Source organism: Archocentrus centrarchus, chromosome 2 (assembly GCF_007364275.1).
Source record: "Archocentrus centrarchus isolate MPI-CPG fArcCen1 chromosome 2, fArcCen1, whole genome shotgun sequence".
Lineage (NCBI taxonomy): Eukaryota > Metazoa > Chordata > Actinopteri > Cichliformes > Cichlidae > Archocentrus > Archocentrus centrarchus.
Window position 1 is genome coordinate 27,579,289 of NC_044347.1, and position 18,811 is coordinate 27,598,099.

Consider the following 18,811-nt stretch of genomic DNA (forward strand, 5'->3'; position numbering starts at 1 on the left):
TCAGCAGCGGAAAATTTCCCGTATTTTTAAATACAAAACTTGACAGGTATGTTCCTAAGTGGACAGTTTGATTTCACAGAAGTTTGATTTACTTGGAGTTATATTGTGTTGTTTAAGTGTTCCCTTTATTTTTTTGAGCAGTGTATAATATGCAAACAAAGATCACAAATAAATACAAAACATGTTAAAATAAACAGGAAATTACCAACATGACTTAAGTAAAATTCCCAAAGTAAGATGCAAAACAACTGAGTTGAGATTCAAGATTTAAGTTTATTGTCATATACACTGCAAAACACACTGGTTATGCTGAACAATTAAATTCTTACTTTGAGAGTTCCCTACAAACAATTAAAATAATAAATAAGTTAAACTAAAATGAGAGAAAAATAGGCATATAAATAAAGCAAGTACAATTTATGCAAATGAAGGTTAGATTGTAGTCAGAATGTAAAGTAATTAGTTTATTAGTTATGCGTACTATTAGAATGGTAAGTCATTCAGAATGAGTGTTATTACACAGAATTGTAATCAGGACCCTGTATTATATTGTGTATAACATACTTTCATAATGTCATTCACCACTCTCCATTTAATCACAAGTTATTACTAATCTCTGGTTCTCTTCCATAGCGTTTCTTTTGTTCTGTCTCTCTCCCCTCAGCCCCAGATGACTGCCCCTCCCTGAGCCTGGTTCTGCTGGAGGTTTCTTCCTGTTAAAACGGAGTTTTTCTTTCTCACTGTCACCAAGTGCTGCTCATAGGGGGTCGTTTTGACTGTTGGGTTTTCTCTGTAATTATTGTAGGGTCTTTACAATATAAAGCACCTTGAGACAATTGTTTGCTGTGATGTGGCGCTATATAAATAAAATTTAATTTAATTTAATTTAATTGCCTATTGTCTGTAGAGGTCTGCCTCCCCCGACCATCACTGACCCACCACCAAATTGGTCACGCTGATTGATGGTTTCAAGCAGCATAACATTTTTACAGCTTCTCCAGAACCTTTCACATGTGCCCAGGATGAACCTGCTCTCATCTGTAAAAGCACAGGGCACCAGTTTTAGATCTGCCAATTGTGGTATTCTATGGCAAATCCCAATCAAGCTCTACAGTGTCGGGCAGTGAGCACAAGGCTCATTATTGGATGTCAAAGCCTCAGACCACCCTCAAGAACTCTGTTCCTGGCAGTGCTTATTCTGTTCCTGCTTGCACAAGAGAGCAGCTGCCGGTCCTCCTGATGGGTGAAGGGCCTTCTACTGCCCTCTCCATGCTCTTGAGCCTGTGCTAGGAGGCACAGCACACCTGGCACTTATTGATGTGCCAACCTGGAGGAGTTGGGCTACCTGTGCAACTTTTGTAGGGTCCAGGTATCACCTCATGCTACCAAAAGTGACACTGACCCTAGCCAAATGCAAAACTGGTAAAAAACAAAAATAAACATTCAAAAAAGATGAGGAAGATGTGAGTGGCCTCTACATTTACAGGCGCTGTGGTTACGTGCTGGCAATGTTACTGATAGATGGAATATCCTTAAAGAATATGTGAAAAAGTAGAAGAACAAATCATGTTTGTATGAGAAACATGTTGTAAATTAGTCATGTAGGATATATGTGATGTGAATGTGCAATTTCAACAACTCCCCCACTTCCCTTTTTTTTTCCAGTGTACTTAACTGACCAGATCAATATCCAAGAAGTTTAGTTGATTAGTATACTCTGATTAAAAAGTGTTCCTTTAATTAATTGATTTTTTTTGAGCAGTGTAGTTGCTTAGAGGCCTTTGGGAATTCATTCATGTAGATTTCTATTTTTCAGTGTCAGAAACATTGATTAGATTTAGGAAGCATGCTGTGGGCCTCTTTAAGGGAATAATACTACATACTTACTTTGTTTTGTACATCTGACAACAATACTGGAATGGGAAAATGTTTTGGTTATTATTACAGTCCATCTAGTGGCCTTAAGAGGCAAAGCAGCTCAGACCTCACCCATTACATGTAGATGGGAGAGTTAGGACTTACAGTGTTACTGTATATGTTATGTTTTCTATTTCTGTAATAAAGACATTTGAATGTAACCTCTATTAAACAGAATGAAACATACTGAAGCATCTGCTGCAGTTATTTTAACTCTATCCCTTTGTTCAGATTTCTAAGAACACACACACACACAGTTCCCTGTGAAAAAGCAGACCTTTCGCAGCCCTCCCTTCATGCTTCAGTGTTAGAATCTGCCACATCCCAGCCCCCACCACCCCACAATCCTTCTGGCTACCTCCTCCTCCTCCTCCAAAACCCCTCATCCTCCCTTCCTTCCCTCCCCCTGGTGGCCTGTTGCCATGGAAGCTGATTGGAAGGATCACTCTGTCTCTCCAGCACATTACCACTCTATCCTTGCCAGGAGAAAATAGGGCGATTCACAGCACAAAACCAAAAGAAATATTCATCTAGAACAACAAGTACAGGTCATGTATTAGTTTATGGCATTAATATAAAAAAAATGACACCTTAATCCTTTTTTTCTTTTTCTTTTTTTTTTCTCTTTCAGATGGTTTATCTGAAATTTTGCTTTTCAGTGTGTGATACATGCTTCAATGTGTGTTTTGTACATTTGGTCAAAGACATTTTACTATGGAAAAAGCAATCTGACTTGCATACTTTTTAATTACACTTAGCGAATTAGCAGAGTGCCTCGCGGAGAGAAATAATCAGCTATTGGAGATATTAATGCAGTGCAATTATCTTCCAGCTGACAGATCATTTTATTTATCTTCCTTAAATCCACTCATTAAAAGTCAACATAAATGATTCCATATTTTTGAGCAGGTCATAATACTGTCAATCTAATATGTAAAATAGGTTTCTCTATGTCTCCATACTGTTTCCGCTCTGACTGATGAAACGGAATCATTTTAACTCGCTCCATGTCCGTGTGTTCAGCACACATAAACTCAAGGCTGTGGCTCTTTATTCCTGATATTTTTCCATTCAAAGTCTGGCATTGCTATAGCAACTATGTTTAGGGACTTGTGGGGTAGGGATTGGGTAGTTAATCATGTTTTTTCAAAGAAGTTGGCATATATTTCGATGTGAATCTTGAATCACTAGAAAATTGTCTTTTTACAACATAAACTAGTTTGAAAAGACGTGAAATTTTTATTTACTCGATGATTAAATAATTTACTCATGGGTTAAGTGTATCCATATATCTTTACTGAGAGACTATGTAAAAGGGCTGTTTGATGACCAGATGCAATTTGCTGGGTAACTGTTAACATGCTAGGCAGCCGGGAACATGGTAGCACTAGTGAGCTGAAACAGCTTTCTGTTCTGTCCTCTGTATCGTTCATTCTGCCCAGGCACTTTGTTCTTGTAGCTCAGCATGATTTCATTGAGTAAAGTGAGAATAAACTCTCCAGGCTGCTTGATGATAGTTAGCAAGTTTGCTAATAACAGACATTCCCATATTCTATTAGATATTTGGACTTAATAATTGTGTGTGATTCTGCTGGTTATAGCAGAATGGTGAGTTCTACATCTCAGAAAAAAATATTTATTGTGTTTTGCGCAGTGCCAATGCTGCATCTATCCATCTATCAATCTCCTGCTCCATTCACCCCTCACTTGTGAACAAGACCCCAAAACTGCTCCACTGGGGGCAACAACTCATCCCTGAACTGAAGTGGGTCCTGTTCTGGCCGAGAACTTGAAGGTGCTACTTCCGGCTGCTCCACGCTTGGCTGCAAACTACTAGCTGGACATCAATGCCTGATGAAACCAAAAGAACCACATCATCCATAGCACATCCTGAGGCCAACCAAAGTGGAGCCGGACCACCGTTTGCATACACCTTGAAATTCTGTCCATAAAACTTATAAACTAAAAACGGAAACCACCACCACCACTCCAGCTAGTCAAGAGGTACTGCCTCAAACCTCCATGGAGAGGCATGTGGACCAAGGCAGGCCCACAACATTAATAGTGTTAAGGAAGTCAGGGCGGATTTCATCCATACCCTGCTACCAATGAGCTATTTACCTCCCTCAGTGACCTCAATCCAATTATGGTTTAGTCTTCCCCCTCATTCACAGAGCCTGCTTCCTCTGTGGAAGGTGTGCCAGTGGGGTTGAGGAGATCCTCGAAGTATTCATTCCACTGGCTGATTAATGACTCAGTTGAAGTCAACAGCACCCATCCCCACTTTATATAGTTCGAGTAGAGCACCACTTCTCCCTCCTGAGTCACTTGACGACGTGCCAGAATTGCTTTGAAGCCAAAAGTCAGATGTTTAATTATAAGGTAAGAAGGTAAGGTCATGATACTCTAATACAACCCGCACCTCTGGTAATAGTGTGTAATTAATTGTGTTTTTCCCCCCTAAAATAACCTTAAGATACTTTCATAAAAATGACAGAAAATGTTTGAAGTAGAATTTTGTGTCTTGTCTCTTTTTAATAGAAAACTCAAAAGGTGCTTATTACTTTAAAATGCAGTATCATTTTTTTCTACTTTCCTTTAAAACTAGCAGTTGTTAATCCCTTTTTGTGCAGTACTGATACTTTAGGTAATGAAAATTGAATTAAATTTAGAATAAAAGAGTTTATTTTTTATTTTTTTAGAAAGGCAATTAATTAATTAATAATAATAATAAAAAAAACTTGACCCAGAGCTCTAACAACCATCCTACATGGATGTGTTAACAAGGTTAAAAGTGTGATTTCCATCAAAGGAGGTCTTTGAGTGATTTAGTTTCTTAGTGATAAAAAGATGCAATAATTAAAACCATGTCAACTACAGTATAAGGACTACATAAATTTTTATTAATGAAATTGGTTAAAATGGACATATAACTGTATACATACCAATTTTCATGTCAATTATATGGAGAACTAAAAATGTAGTAAGGGTAAGATCAGTTACTCAAGAGTTCTCTTAATGAATGGGTGAGTGTGTCCAAAACCTTTGACTGCTACTGTGTATATATATATATATATATATATATATATATATATATAATTAAAAAAATTATATATCAAAAGTATTCTGTATATTTCAGGTAGTAGGTGGACAACCTGATATCACCCATTAATTGAGAAGTTTGAAGAGCTGATTTGTGCATATATGTGCAGCAACAGCACAATTTAAAGCATGTATTTTTGCAATAATTCTCCTGAAGGTTTTTCACATTGCACAGTCTCCACCATCATCCCCCGCTCCACCACATCCACTACCACATCTACTACCCCTCCTTTCTCTCTGTGATCTCGTAGGGCTTGCTTCACCTCAGTCAAGCTCCAGTGCTTCCAGCCGGCAGCAGCACCAAGCTAACAAGTATTTGTCAGGAGAGAGAAAGAGAGAGAGAAAGAGACAGAGAGAGAGGAAAGGGGCGAGCAGAGCGGGAGAGAATCAGACAGTGAGAAACCTGAGAGTATGAGCATGGAATGAAGGTGGAGAGGAAGAAGACATAAGACAGCGACAGAAGCAGAGGTGCTCAAGTGCTGCACAATAGCGCCAGGAGCTGCTTGAAAAAGAGAGAGAGAGAGAGAGGGAGAGCTGGCATCATGGCAACGCTCACTGCATCATCACGACACATGGGGATGTTTGGCTGCTGCTGATGAACACTGTGTGATGCAGAGGAGAGAGTCGAAGAGGACTTCCTGGAAACCAAAGGCAAGCTAAGGAAACAGGTCAGTGACAGTCATGCAGACTTAACAGAAAGCCTTTAACGCATCCGGCAATGTGGGCCCCATGAGCTTTAATCATGTCACAGGATGAAGCTGATTTACATTTGTCAATAAGAATTCCCATGACTACGACTGGGATGTGGACATGTATGGGGAGTGGGAGGATGCGCATACATGCAGATGCTTTTAGATGTGTGTGTGTGTGTCTGTGTGCATGTGTGCACTCTGTATGGCAACAGTCAATCTCGACCACAGATGTTAAGGTGAAAGCTTTCCTTCTGCATCAAATATACATAAACATGTTATCATGTGTTTCGTCACAAATCTTTCTGATTTTGTTGGTTTTCTTTCTGAAAGTAAGAGGACTGGAGGATATGTGGGAGTCTGGAGATGGAACATTTTATGGGACAATGAGGAAAGAGAATGGTAGGGAATGAGGGAACACAGGACAAGTCACAGAAGAAAAACTGAATAGCAGCAGGTTGTAAGGAACGGGAGACAATGCCAGTCAGAGAAGGAAAGCTTGGCCCAGCATTCAGCTCTGCTGCATATGATGGAATCCAGGATCAGTCCAGGCAGTCAGCTCAACAAAGTCTGTGAATTTCAGATGTGCAGTAACATCACCTGTCAAAAGTCCACAAGGCTGGCTACAGAAATACATTTCATGATTAGCTGTGCTTCTAGAGTGTGGGGGTGAACTCCCATTGTGTACAAATCACCTCTTACTTCCATTGACAGCTGGCGTACTTTCAGTTGTCTATAAAATGAGTCAGTAGGAAAAGGGAATAACAGTTCATTCCAATTTTAATGAGCTCAACAGATCATTTGTAAAAAATGTATCCTCTCCTTTTGAGATATCACAGAATTTGGCAGGGTCACTGTAAAACACCCAGTGGTGGGGAGCCAGTTTCATCATAAGGCAGCCAAATAACTAGACGAGATTTCTTGCAAAAACACATTTAATGAGCTCGGCTTAGCAAGATTAAAATCTAAATTTTATGTTTCACCAGTGAAATGTAAACCTTGAAACATAAAACTTTTGATTTTGCAGTTGTGTCACTGTTGACGAATGGAAAGGACAAGGATTTCTTTTCTTTTCTGCTACAGTTACCTTTGTAGCACATATTCATATAGCACTTTTAATGTATCCACATCCACGCCTACAGCCAAATCGAACAAAGAACATTCTTGCTGTGAGGAAACAATACTAACTAATGCACCACCATGCCGCCTAATATCTCCTGTGACAATAAGTCCTCCTTTTTTTGGTTTCCTTTTTGTCATTCTTGGAGTTCAGGTAAGCATTCTTTTGTCCAAAATAAGTCAGCCATGCATGCATGGTGCCACCTTCCATAACAGTGACCTGGACTGAACATGCCCAGCGGTAGGAAAGGATTAGATTTAGATAACAAAAGTAAGTGGCTCCAATTCTCCAGCATTATTATAAACCATTGTGATGGATCTGTCATGTATTATGGCCTCTGCTTGACAAGAAAGCCTAATATCCTTGTAGCCATTGCTCATCAAGCTTTATTAGAGTTTTTTGGTGCACAGGCGCAATGAGAATGCCCTTGCACTGAAATACTCAAGTATTATACTCTCTTATTGTTGCTTTTAGTGGGCTGAGTATGCCTTTCAGCACTGAATGAGTGACAGATGTGGCTCAGTTAATAATTTAATCCCAATCAACCAAAATATTAAAAATTTAGTCACACTGATTATCTCCTTACAGTTCACTGTAAAGTCAAATTAGTTAACCTTAGAAAGGAAGACCTACTTAAAAATCTAAACTAAAAAAACAAGCAAAGTGGAATAAAAAAATGTGTCTACAGAGGATTTTTAATGTAGTTTACTTACACTCAAGTTTAAGTAACAAAATAAAAAGTGTACTAAATATTTAGTCATATATACTCGATTTCATAAAGACTACTCAGAATTACTATTTTAAACAACTAATGTGACAGTTCCTGTAACATATGATTTCTTAGTTGTGTTTACTTGAACGAGAGGCTATTTACTTGTTAAAACCATGCAAATCAATTGTCTTAAAAAGAGCGAGTGTTATTCATGTTTTTCAGCTGTTTCAGAAATCTATAGAGGCATTCTTCTAAAAGTCCATTCTCATATATACTATTAAGGGGAAAATACATCAAGGGAAAAATACAGTTCAAAGGACAGTCATATGCATATTTTATTTTCCTCATTTCTAAACAGTTGACACTAATCGTCTGAAAATGCAATTTACATCAGACTTACAGTTTTACGTAGACTCAAGCACAGTTATTGAACCATTACTTAAAAAGCCACCATTTGACCCAGCTGTCTTAGCTAATTAAAAGTTCTTGAGCGAGTAGTTGTAAAACGGCTAACATCTGCAGGTTTATTTTAAGCGTTTGAGTCAGGTTTCAGAATTCATCACAGAGTAGAAGCAGCATTAGTGAAGGTTAAAAATCATCTTATGGTCTCTGACAGTGGACTCAACTCTGTGCTTGTCCTGCTAAACCTCAGTGCTATATTCAAAACTGTTGACCATCATATTTTATTACAGAGATTAGGGTTATTAAAGGTACTGCCCTGCAGTGGTTTGACTCATATTTATCTAACAGATTCCAGTTTGTTCATGTAAATGGGGAGTCTTCTTCATGAACTATGGTTAATTATGGAGTTCCACAGGGTTCTGTGCTTGGACCAATTATATTTACATTATACATGCTTCCCTTAGGCAGTATTATTAGGAGGCATAGCATACATTTTCATTACTATGCAGATGATACCCAGCTTTATCTATCCATGAGGCCAGATGACACATATACAGTAAATCAGTTAAACTATGAGAATGTATTAAAGACGTAAAGGCCTGGCTGACCTCTAATTTCCTGCTTCTAAATTCAAATAAAACTGAGGTCATTGTACTCAGCCCTACAAATCGTAGAAACATGGCGTCTAACCAGATACTTACTCTTGATGACATTACCTTGGCCACCAGTAACACTGTCAGGAATCTTGGAGTCATTTTTGACCAGGATATGTCCTTCAATGCACGTATTAAACTGAAATGTAGGACTGCTTTCTTGCATTTCTACAGTACTCTAAAATTAGAAACATTCTGTCTCAGAATGATGCCGAATAAGTAATTCATGTGTTTATTACTTCTAGGCTGGACTATTGTAATTATTTTCAGGCTGTCCTAAAAGCTCCCTGAAAAGTCTTCAGCTAGAGTACTGACAGGGACTAGAAAGAGAGAGCAGATTTCTCCCATATTGGCTTCTCTTCATTGGCTTCCTGTTAAATCCAGAGGTGAATTTAAAATCCTTCTCCTCACATACAAGGTCTTGAATAATCAGGCCCCATCTTATCTTAAAGACCTCATAGTACCATATCACCCCAATAGAGCACTTTGCTCTCAGACTGCTGGCTTACTTGTGGTTCCTGGGATACTTAAGAGTAGAATGGGAGGCAGAGCCTTCAGCTTTCAGGCCCCTCTTCTGTGGAACCAGCTCCCAATTTGGGTTCAGGAGACAGACACCCTCTCTATTTTTAAGATTAGGCTTAAAGCTTTCTTTTTGATATAGCTTCTGGTTAGAGCTATATCAGGTGATCCTGAACACTCCCTAACCCTACGCTGCTGGAGGCTTCACATGCACAGAGTGTTTCTTCTTCACTCCCCTCTTTTTACTCTCTATGTGTTTATACACCACTTCAGTCATTAGTTATTATTAATGTCTGGCTCTATTCCACACTGTGTCTTTTGTCCTGTCTCCCTCCCCTTACCCCGAACTGGTTGCAGCAGATGGCTGCCCCTCCCAGACCTGGTTCTGCCAGAGGTTTCTTCCTGTTAAAAGGGAGTTTTTCCTTCTCGTTGTCTCGTGGTTGCTCTCAGGGGGTTCTCTGATTGTTGGGGTTTTCTCTCTGTTATTGTAAGGTCTTTATCTTACAAGCATTTTGAAGTGACTGTTGTGATTTGGCACTATATAAACTGAATTGAATTGAACTGACTTGAACTGAATTGAACTGAATTGGGCTACTGGGCATGCTCACACCCAGGGAGCTGTTCTTTTTTTTGCTGTCTGCACAGTTCAGTGCACTGCTTCCTCCTACTGGTGAAATAATGTCATTGTTTCTTTTGTTGCTACTTGATTGCTTTAAGTTAAGATCACTCAAAAAATTAGTATACTGTTATTTTCACTGTGCAATTAACGGTAACTTAACAAAAGCTAGTAAAAAAGCATATATTCTTAATTTGTAAGATTTAATTCATGTAAGTCAGGAAAGGTATTGGAATTTACTGTGTGGCATCTGTCAAGGGCAGAAGCCTCCTTTGGAGAGATAATGTGATGCTCCAAAATGATTACATTACACATATCGACACTTTCCTAAAATAGTGGCCAAAGTCATTTTTCCAGGTTTTTCAGAAAACCCCAAAAAACATAACCAAATATTGAAAATACGATGATTTAGGCAAACAACACACAAACAAACAACAAAAAAAAAAAACAATACTAATGGAAGCTGGATCCAAGACACTGGACACTTTCAGATGTCTTGAGGAGTCTCTATATCATTGGGTCAGATTATTTTGGTGGAGGGAGCCTACACATTATCAGAGGTGGCTTTACTTTTGTGGCTGTGTTGTTTAAAATAGCTTTTCACAAGGCAGTGCACTATTTACTACTTCCAAATATTAACAAACTTGGCTAATCTATCTCTAGTATTCCTCGCTTTATCACGCCAATGGCTGCCAGGTGTTAGATATTCAAAAAAATGCAGATTAGAATATTTTAGCTGTCATAGTGGCAATTTAGCTTTACATAAAATGGGTATTTTCTTCTGTAAAAAAGGCAGAGGACACAGAGTATGAGGTGTTCATACTATCTACAGGAATAATCTATGCTGTGTTAAATCAATGTAATTATTTTATATTTGTGTTATGTTTGAGGAAAATATCTTGTTTGTAAAATTTTGGCACCCAAGAGCAGTGTAAACACAATAAATTATCATATTATCATCTTGTATATCAGTTTTTAAGTTTTAAGATTGATGTAAACAGTGAGAGTCAGTCTTGCAGAGCATTAAAACCAAAAGGTGAATGATGTTAAAACACCAAGGGGAGCTGCAAAGCTGGAGCAAATTCTTAGATTCTTTGTCACTATGAGCAACCTCTTTCATATACAGGTACCCATATGATCCATTGCTAATATAAATATATTGCTTATGCTTATTTATCAAGGAGCAAGAACAGATGAGATGGGTTATTCTTCATCCAGCCAAAGATGTGAAGATTAAAAAATATTCCAGAGGAAAACAGAATAGATGAGCTGTGTAAAAACTGGGGAAAAAAAGTCATTCCTTGGAATCGTAAATATTACTAATTTGCTCAACAGGCCAATACTTGAAAATGTAAATACATTCTGGCTCAGATTAAATTGTGGTCATCTAAACTCTGACCTTTGCGCAGGTGTAACTACTTGGAAGAACCACATGATGAGTGGGATCCTGAAGAGGAAGCTTGAGGATGATCCCTCCCCTTATTTTTCCCTGCAAGGATCTGATGATGATGAGATTTCCTGCAGTGACAGTGGTAACAGCAGCGATAGCCTGAACCACTCTGTCCCCTCCGGCCTGCTGGACTGTAAGACCTCACTACCTCACTGATCTAGTGTAAAGAACATAAAGCGTTTTCTGTGAATTGATCATACTAATTCAAAAGCAATAGGGGTACTATTAACAATCAAGTTTAATGTATTTCCAGAAATTTCAGTTTTGTGTTCATTTGACAAAGTGAAAGTGCCGTTCACCAGAGATCTGCAACTTGCTGATTCCAGTTAATGCTCTATTTTAATACTATTTTACTTTGTAACAGTTTTATTATTGAGTAAGGAAAAGCAAGTTTGCCCTCAACTGATTTGTGTCCTATTTCACAATTTTACCTCTTCATTACTATAAACTCACACCTCTGGTGTGGTGTCCCTCAAGGATCAGTTTTGGGATCACTTTTTCTATGTACACTTCATCAGTTCAGGTTGCCACACAATGATATACTCGGATATCTCATGTCCAGCTTTTCTACCACACGCACACACACACACACACACACACACACACACACACACACACACACACACACACACACACACACACACACACACACATATGTATAGCTGGTTATACGCTAACATTAGGCCAGCTAATGTTAGCTCACTAAAAATCACACTTTCATTCTGAAAAACAGTTTGGTTACATTTTCACATCATATGACAATTTATTTACAGTGCCAGAGTCCAACAATGCTACATCCGTTTCAAAGAAAGTTTCACTAACGCTGGCTAACAGCAGCTAACCGCAGCAAAAACAGACCAACAGAAAAGTTCAGCATATCCTTAACAACTCCCCTCAGTATCACTGCTATATATCCTCACTGACTCATATCAGACTCCTTTTACAAAGTTTTACAGCCTCTTCCAGTGTAAATAGATGTGGACTCTTCTCACCAGGCATTGACAGCCTGTAGTGATAGTGGTCTGACCTACCCAGATAGGAAAAAAAACTGCGGGGTACATCCAGTCTGGAATCACTTTGCTATCCGAGTACACTCACTACAGCTGAACAGTGGCCAGAGGTTTTGAGGTGACTTGGGGGTAAAAAAAAAAAACATAAATTACGGCAAAATATTTAATTGGCACATAGCAATAAATCAGGAAATAAAAATGGATATGTGCCAATTAAATAAAATGAAGAGTTAATATTATTCAAATACAAACACGCTGGCCAGTTGAGGCCATATGGGTACAGTCCAGATTTCATGTTTATGATCTCGCTTGACTGATTAAAACATGTTTGTCCTGCAGTATCCACCATAGCTAGAATTACGCACTTGAATTGTGTGGGATAAGAAGACAGTTGACTGCAATCTACTGACATCTGGCAGTGAGATTTTTTATACTCTAACTTTGAGCCTAGTGCACATATAAAAAGATATTTGTTAAATACTGAATTTCATTTTTTGTTCTCAAAACATCCACAACAACAAAAAAAAAATTCCAGCCAATTAGTGTTAAAATAAATTAATGAAAAATGCAAAAGCATTGCAGAAATGCATTAGCATGCTGTCAAGGGCATGCTAAACCAAATGTTAGCAATATACCTTTAACCCTTAAGTTATGTTGGGCAATCATTAGCACAGATGGCCTGGTTGCTGCTTTCTTTGTCTATAAGTATTAACACTGCAGAGTTACTGAATATATTGGACCTGGAAGGAGTTTTTCAAGAAGGTCCATTTTCAGCTGCTTTTGTGTGTGAATGAAATGCATGGGAAAACTCTGTTTAACACTTTAGTCATCTAGGTTATAGACTTTAAATAGCGTTTAGGAGCACCTCTGTGAACAAAACTTTACATTTAAACCAAAAGTTTTTTTTTTGTTTTTTTTAATTCAGTAATTGTCAAACCTCTCTGTCTCAATCCCAGCTTCCCTCCAGCAGCAGTCAAAGCGACTGCGAAGCCATAATGTGCACTTTGAAAGCGTCACGGTCTACTATTTCAACCGGCGGCAGGGTTTTACTAGTGTGCCCACACAGGGAGGCAGCACCCTGGGGATGTCGCCACGTCACAGCGGGGTGAGGCGATTCACTCTCCGGGAGTTTGCCATGGAGCAGAAACAGAGTCACCGGAAGATGCTGAGGGATCATCTAAAAGAGGAGAAGCTCAATGCCATCAAACTCAAAGTCAGTAGAGAGACTCTAACGTCTATGATTCTTGGTCCATGGTCCTAATTTCATTTGTTTTCCTGTCCTCCAGCTGACCAAGAATGGCACTGTGTCATCCTTGGAGGCAGATACACTCACGATCGATGATATCTCTGAAGATGACCTGGATGTGGACAACACAGAGGTGGACGATTACTTTTTCCTCCAGCCTCTGACTACTAGGAGGCGCCGTACCCTTCTCCGTGCCTCTGGTGTCCGGCGCATCGATGTGGAAGAGAAGCATGAACTGCGTGCCCTGCGCATGTCCCGGGAGGAGTGTGGGTGTCGCTGCCAGGGAATATGTGACCCTGAGACCTGTGCTTGCAGCCTGGCCGGCATTAAGTGCCAGGTAAATGGAACTGTGGTGAGGCCCAGCTATAATACTAAAATGTTGTCAATGTCTGTCTGTGCAGTAAAATGTTACATTTGGCTATTGTCATTACATAATTAGATTGCAGGTGTTCATCCATCAATCAGTTTTTCAATTTAGAGTCCTGGTTGGCCTGGAGTCCATCTCAGCTGTCACAGGGTGAGAGGCTGGGTACAGCGTGGTTGCCAGTCTGTTGGAGCTATAAATATAAAAGCATGTCCTATAAAAAATAAAAATAATTAAATAAATGGTAGACTACAGCTAAAGAGAAAGAGAAACTACACTACAGTCAGTAGTAAGCTCCAGTTGTTAGCACAAGAGGTAAGTTTAAAAGCACATCTCACAAATTATATATGTCCATAAGCTGCTGTATTCTCTTAAATATGCACAGTGGACACTGTCAAGATGCTGATTTCAGATCTTACTGAATACAACTTCATGTTATTTTTTATGCTGTGGTTTTAACAGTGCCCAGAAGAAAGATAAAGCAGGTTATACATAATCGAGGGCCTACTCTATAGCTGTGTCCAAATCCAGGGGCCGCATCCTTCCTTCCATCCTCCTGTAAACCTCAAATATCTGCTCGATTTATCAAGATATCACTTAATTGCAAAACTGGCCTGACTGCAGCCACATACTTTTCAAACCCCCGCTGGCTTTCGCCGCTGAGTGGAAGTTAAACACAGATATAACTCACTCAGATGATCTCTAACGGCTGATGTTTGGTTTATTTCAGTGTTTCATTTGTTCCTGAGCAAATCGGTTGGGCTGAAATTAAAGTTAAGCTTCATAACTGGATAATTTTATGTAGCTTTAATGTCTAATTAGAGCGCTGTCAATATATTTGGAAATGAATCATTCACTCATCCGTGTTCCTCAATGTAGAAATGTGTTGTTTTACGAGCTGAGATTAAATAAACTTCCCACTGTCAATGTTTCCAGGTGACATGAGCTACGCTGAGGTAAGGGCAGGTGACGTAGATACGAAGGCTAGACCGTCACTCACTTCCAACCATTGCGGTCTTCGAAGGATGCAGCCCCACGAAAACCGCAAAGGCTGGAAATGAGTGACTGTGAAACTGAACGTCAGTTTATGACAGTTTATGACTGACGCATCGCCAACGTGTGCAGTGTGCCACGCTTTCACAGTCACATCCACCCCACATTTGTGACATTTCACAATTAAAAACTAAGATAACAACAGTCAAAATGCTTTAGGCTACAAAACTTGGGCCAATGGTGGACAGCACCGTGGCCATCTTTTATGTACAGTCTGTGCTCACCTTAAAGAATTTTTCTTGCAGAAACCAGATGTTTTGAACACCTGTCCTTCAGAATCTCAGAATAGCATCTTTGTTATTTAGTGTTATGCTTTACTGAATTCATCAAGAAAGGTTGGCAGATAAACTCACTTTAGCCAAGGTCAAAAAAGTTTAGCTGCACTCACTTGTGCAAAAATATTAATAACACCCCAAGAAGAATCTGCAGGTTCTCTTCATGCACGATCAGTTTTGTTTGGCAGCTCACTTTAATTTGCCCCTGTCACACACTGTGTATGTAATATTTACTCTGTCTTCAGGTGGACCGCATGTCTTTCCCTTGTGGCTGCACCAAGGAAGGCTGCAGCAACACCACGGGACGGATGGAGTTCAACCCAGTCCGGGTGCGCACCCACTTCCTGCACACTATCATGAAGCTGGAGCTGGAGAAGAGCCGCGAGGAGCAGTATCAGCATCAGCAGCCGGAACAACTTGTAACCAATGGCAACAGTTACCACGGAGACTCCACCTCGGTCCAGCAGCAGCAGCAGCAGCAGCAGCAGCCAAACCTGCAGTTTCCAATGATGAGCGGCACACAGCACATTCACATCATGCAACTCCAGAACATGGGTGACACTGATTCACATCTAGATGAGGAGGAAGAGGAAGAAGAGGGGGACGAGGGGGAGGAGGAGGAAGAAGATGACGATGAGGAAGAAGAAGATGAAGCTTATGATGAAGATGGCAGCAGTGTTTGCAGCGGGCTGTCGGACTGCAGCACACACAGCTTGGAAACAATTGAACCTGAGGAGGGAGAAGAAGATGAGGAGGACGACGAAGATGATGAGGAAGAGGAGGACGAAGAGGAAGAAGAAGGAGAAGAAGAGGATGAGGAGGAGGAGGAAGATTGGGATTGTTCATTGCATGGAACGAGTCCTCCACCTTACTCTGTTCCTCTTCCTTCTGTGATGAGTTACTCTAGCAGCACCCTCATGAGCCTCAGTAACCTCTTCCACAGCACTCCCCCCATGCAGCACTATCAAAGAAACCGCTCTGTGAACGACACGCCTGCTTTCCTCAGTGAAAATGTCACCAACACTCCCACGCTCCCCACAGTAGAGTCTGCATTAGAAATAAAAACAGAACTCCACTGCCAAACAGAGCAGCACAGTGCACCCCGCCATTTCTCTGAGTCCCTGACACTCCAAACTTGCTCACATGTAGACACCCGTGACATTAACACTGCCCCTGCTGGCGTATTTGATGAACAACCTCGCTCGACAGACCTCCAGAACAATCCAGACTGTCGTGACACACAGACTGAGAATCTGGCTGAGTCTGAGAAGCAGACAGGGGAGGGAAGAAGAGAGGCTGTACAGGAAGAAAGAGGACTGCAGACACATGAAGACGCTGGTCAAATGACATCATCAAAGAGTGTCTGAAAGAGAGATCAGTTAACATTGAAATCTTTAGTCAAGAATTAAAACTTTTAATCATGAGAATGTGCTTTATTCTTAATAAGTGCACTTTCAAAGACAGAATTAGTCACATATTTGACACAGAAATCTCAAACAGGTGATACAGTGCTGTGAAAAAGTATTTCGCCTCTTCATGATTTCTTTTTTTTTTGCATATTTATCACACACGTTTCAGTTTATTAAAGAACTTTTAATATTAGACAAAGATAACCTGACTAAATAGAAATGCAATTTTTAAATAACTTGTTTTATTAAGGGGGAAAAGGCAATCCAAACCTAACTGGCCCTATGTGAAAAAAGTAATTGCCCCCCCTAAATAATTAACTATGATTAACCACATTATTTTTGAAACATCTCAGAGTTTGATAATGGTTACAAAGTCATTTTGAAGGCTTTGGGGCTCCAGCGGACCGCAGCGAGAGCCATTGGAAAACTTGGAAGAGTGGTGAACCTTCCCAGGAGTGGCCACCCTAACAAAATTACTCAAAGAGAGCATCGACCACTCATCGAGAAGGTCACAAAAGACCCCAGAACAAGATTTAAAGAACTGCAGGCCTCGCTTACCTCAGTTAAAGTCAGCGTTCATGATTCAACAGTTAGAAAGAGACTGGGCAAAAATGGCATCGATGTAAGAATTCCAAGGTAAAAACTGATGACCAAGAAGAACAAAAAGGCTCATCTCATTTGCCAAAAAAACATCTTGATGACCCCCCTTTGGGAAACCATTCTCTATACTGATGAGCCAAAAGTTAAATTTTTTGAAGGTTTGCATCCCATTATATCTGGCATTTTATAAAAAGAGCATCATAGCAACACTCAAACATGGTGGTGGTAGTGTGATGGTCTGGGGCTGCTTTGCTGCTTCAGGACCTGGACAAAATGCTATAATTGATGGATCCATGAATTCTGCTCTCTACCAGAAAATCCTGAAGGAGAACATCTGACCATCAGTTCATGCCAAGTAGCTCAAGCTTACTTGGGTTATACTGCAGGACAATGATCCGAAACACGTCAGCAAGTAAATGGTAAATGGACTGGTTCTTATATAACGCTTTTCTACTCTAATCTTATACAAGGGAGTCCACCTCTCAGTGGTTAAAAAAACCCCAAAATGATTGTTTTGGAGCGGCCTAGTCAAAGTCAAAGTTAAATCTGATTGAGATGTAAAACAATTTTGCTAAGAAGAGTAGGCCAGAATCCCTCCACAGTGACTCATCGGCAGTTACTGCAAATGCCTAATTGCAGTTCTTGCTGCCAAGGGTGGCACAACCAGTTATTAGGTCTAGGGGGCAATTATTTTTTTCCACACAGGGCAGGTAGGTTTGGATAGCTCTTTCCCCATAATAAATGAAATCATCATTTAAAAACTGCATTTTGTATTTGTTTGGGTTATTTTTGTCTAGTATTAAAATTTGTTTGATGAACTGAGACATGTAAGTGTGACAATGGCAAAAAAAAAAAAAAAGAAAAAAATTTATGAAGGAGACAAATACTTTTTCACAGCACTGTATAATTTTAGTTCATTTGGTCTCTAATCTGTTCTAGGAATGTCGATGTAATATTAAAAAAATATCACATTAGGAAAACTCAAACTGTGTTTCTGTAAGTTACCTGTAACTATATTGTGTACAGTTTATGGCCTGTTGTACAGTCTTTGGTCATCACTGCATGTTTTCTGGCTGTGGCATCTGTGACAAATCAAAGTCAGATTTGGAGGCGCCCGTTTTCTTTTCTTACTGTGTTGTGCTGCCATCTCATTGTTGCTGGTAATGATTGTTAAATGGCCATCTGTAGCGCATGTGTTCAGCTTATCGAAGATGTTCACCGTCTGTAAAGTGAGAAATATGAGAGTTAAATATCTGACGACCAATGCAAGCATACCTAAAAACAACACGTGTGAGTGTTCGCGGTTTTAAAAATGGGCAGGTGATGTCATAGGCACAAGCACACGTGACTTTGGACCAGGAAACTGGTTTGAATCATATGACCAAGTTTCATTTTAGCTCAGTGTTTGGTCTCTTCTCTAAAGCTTCCACCACATTTACCAGTGAAACCACCAGCTCATATTTTACACAACCACAAGAAGTCCCATAGAGTATACACACACAAGGCTATTGGTACTGTGATCAGTAGTATGGAGTGCTGTGCCGACGACACAGTAAAGGAGGGGGATAGTCGTGTTTGAGCATTGTACGAGACAACCAAGCCTAGGATGAGTGCATCCTTAATTTTAAGAGCTAAGATCCTAACAAGCAAACAAATCTATCAATATATCCTCGA

General features: G+C 39.8%; 1 pseudogene; it reads left to right on the top strand.

Annotated features, from left to right (window-relative positions):
- Positions 1-5,628: 5,628 nt before the first annotated feature.
- Positions 5,629-16,711, top strand: LOC115797381 (cysteine/serine-rich nuclear protein 3-like; annotated as a pseudogene).
- Positions 16,712-18,811: the final 2,100 nt, after the last annotated feature.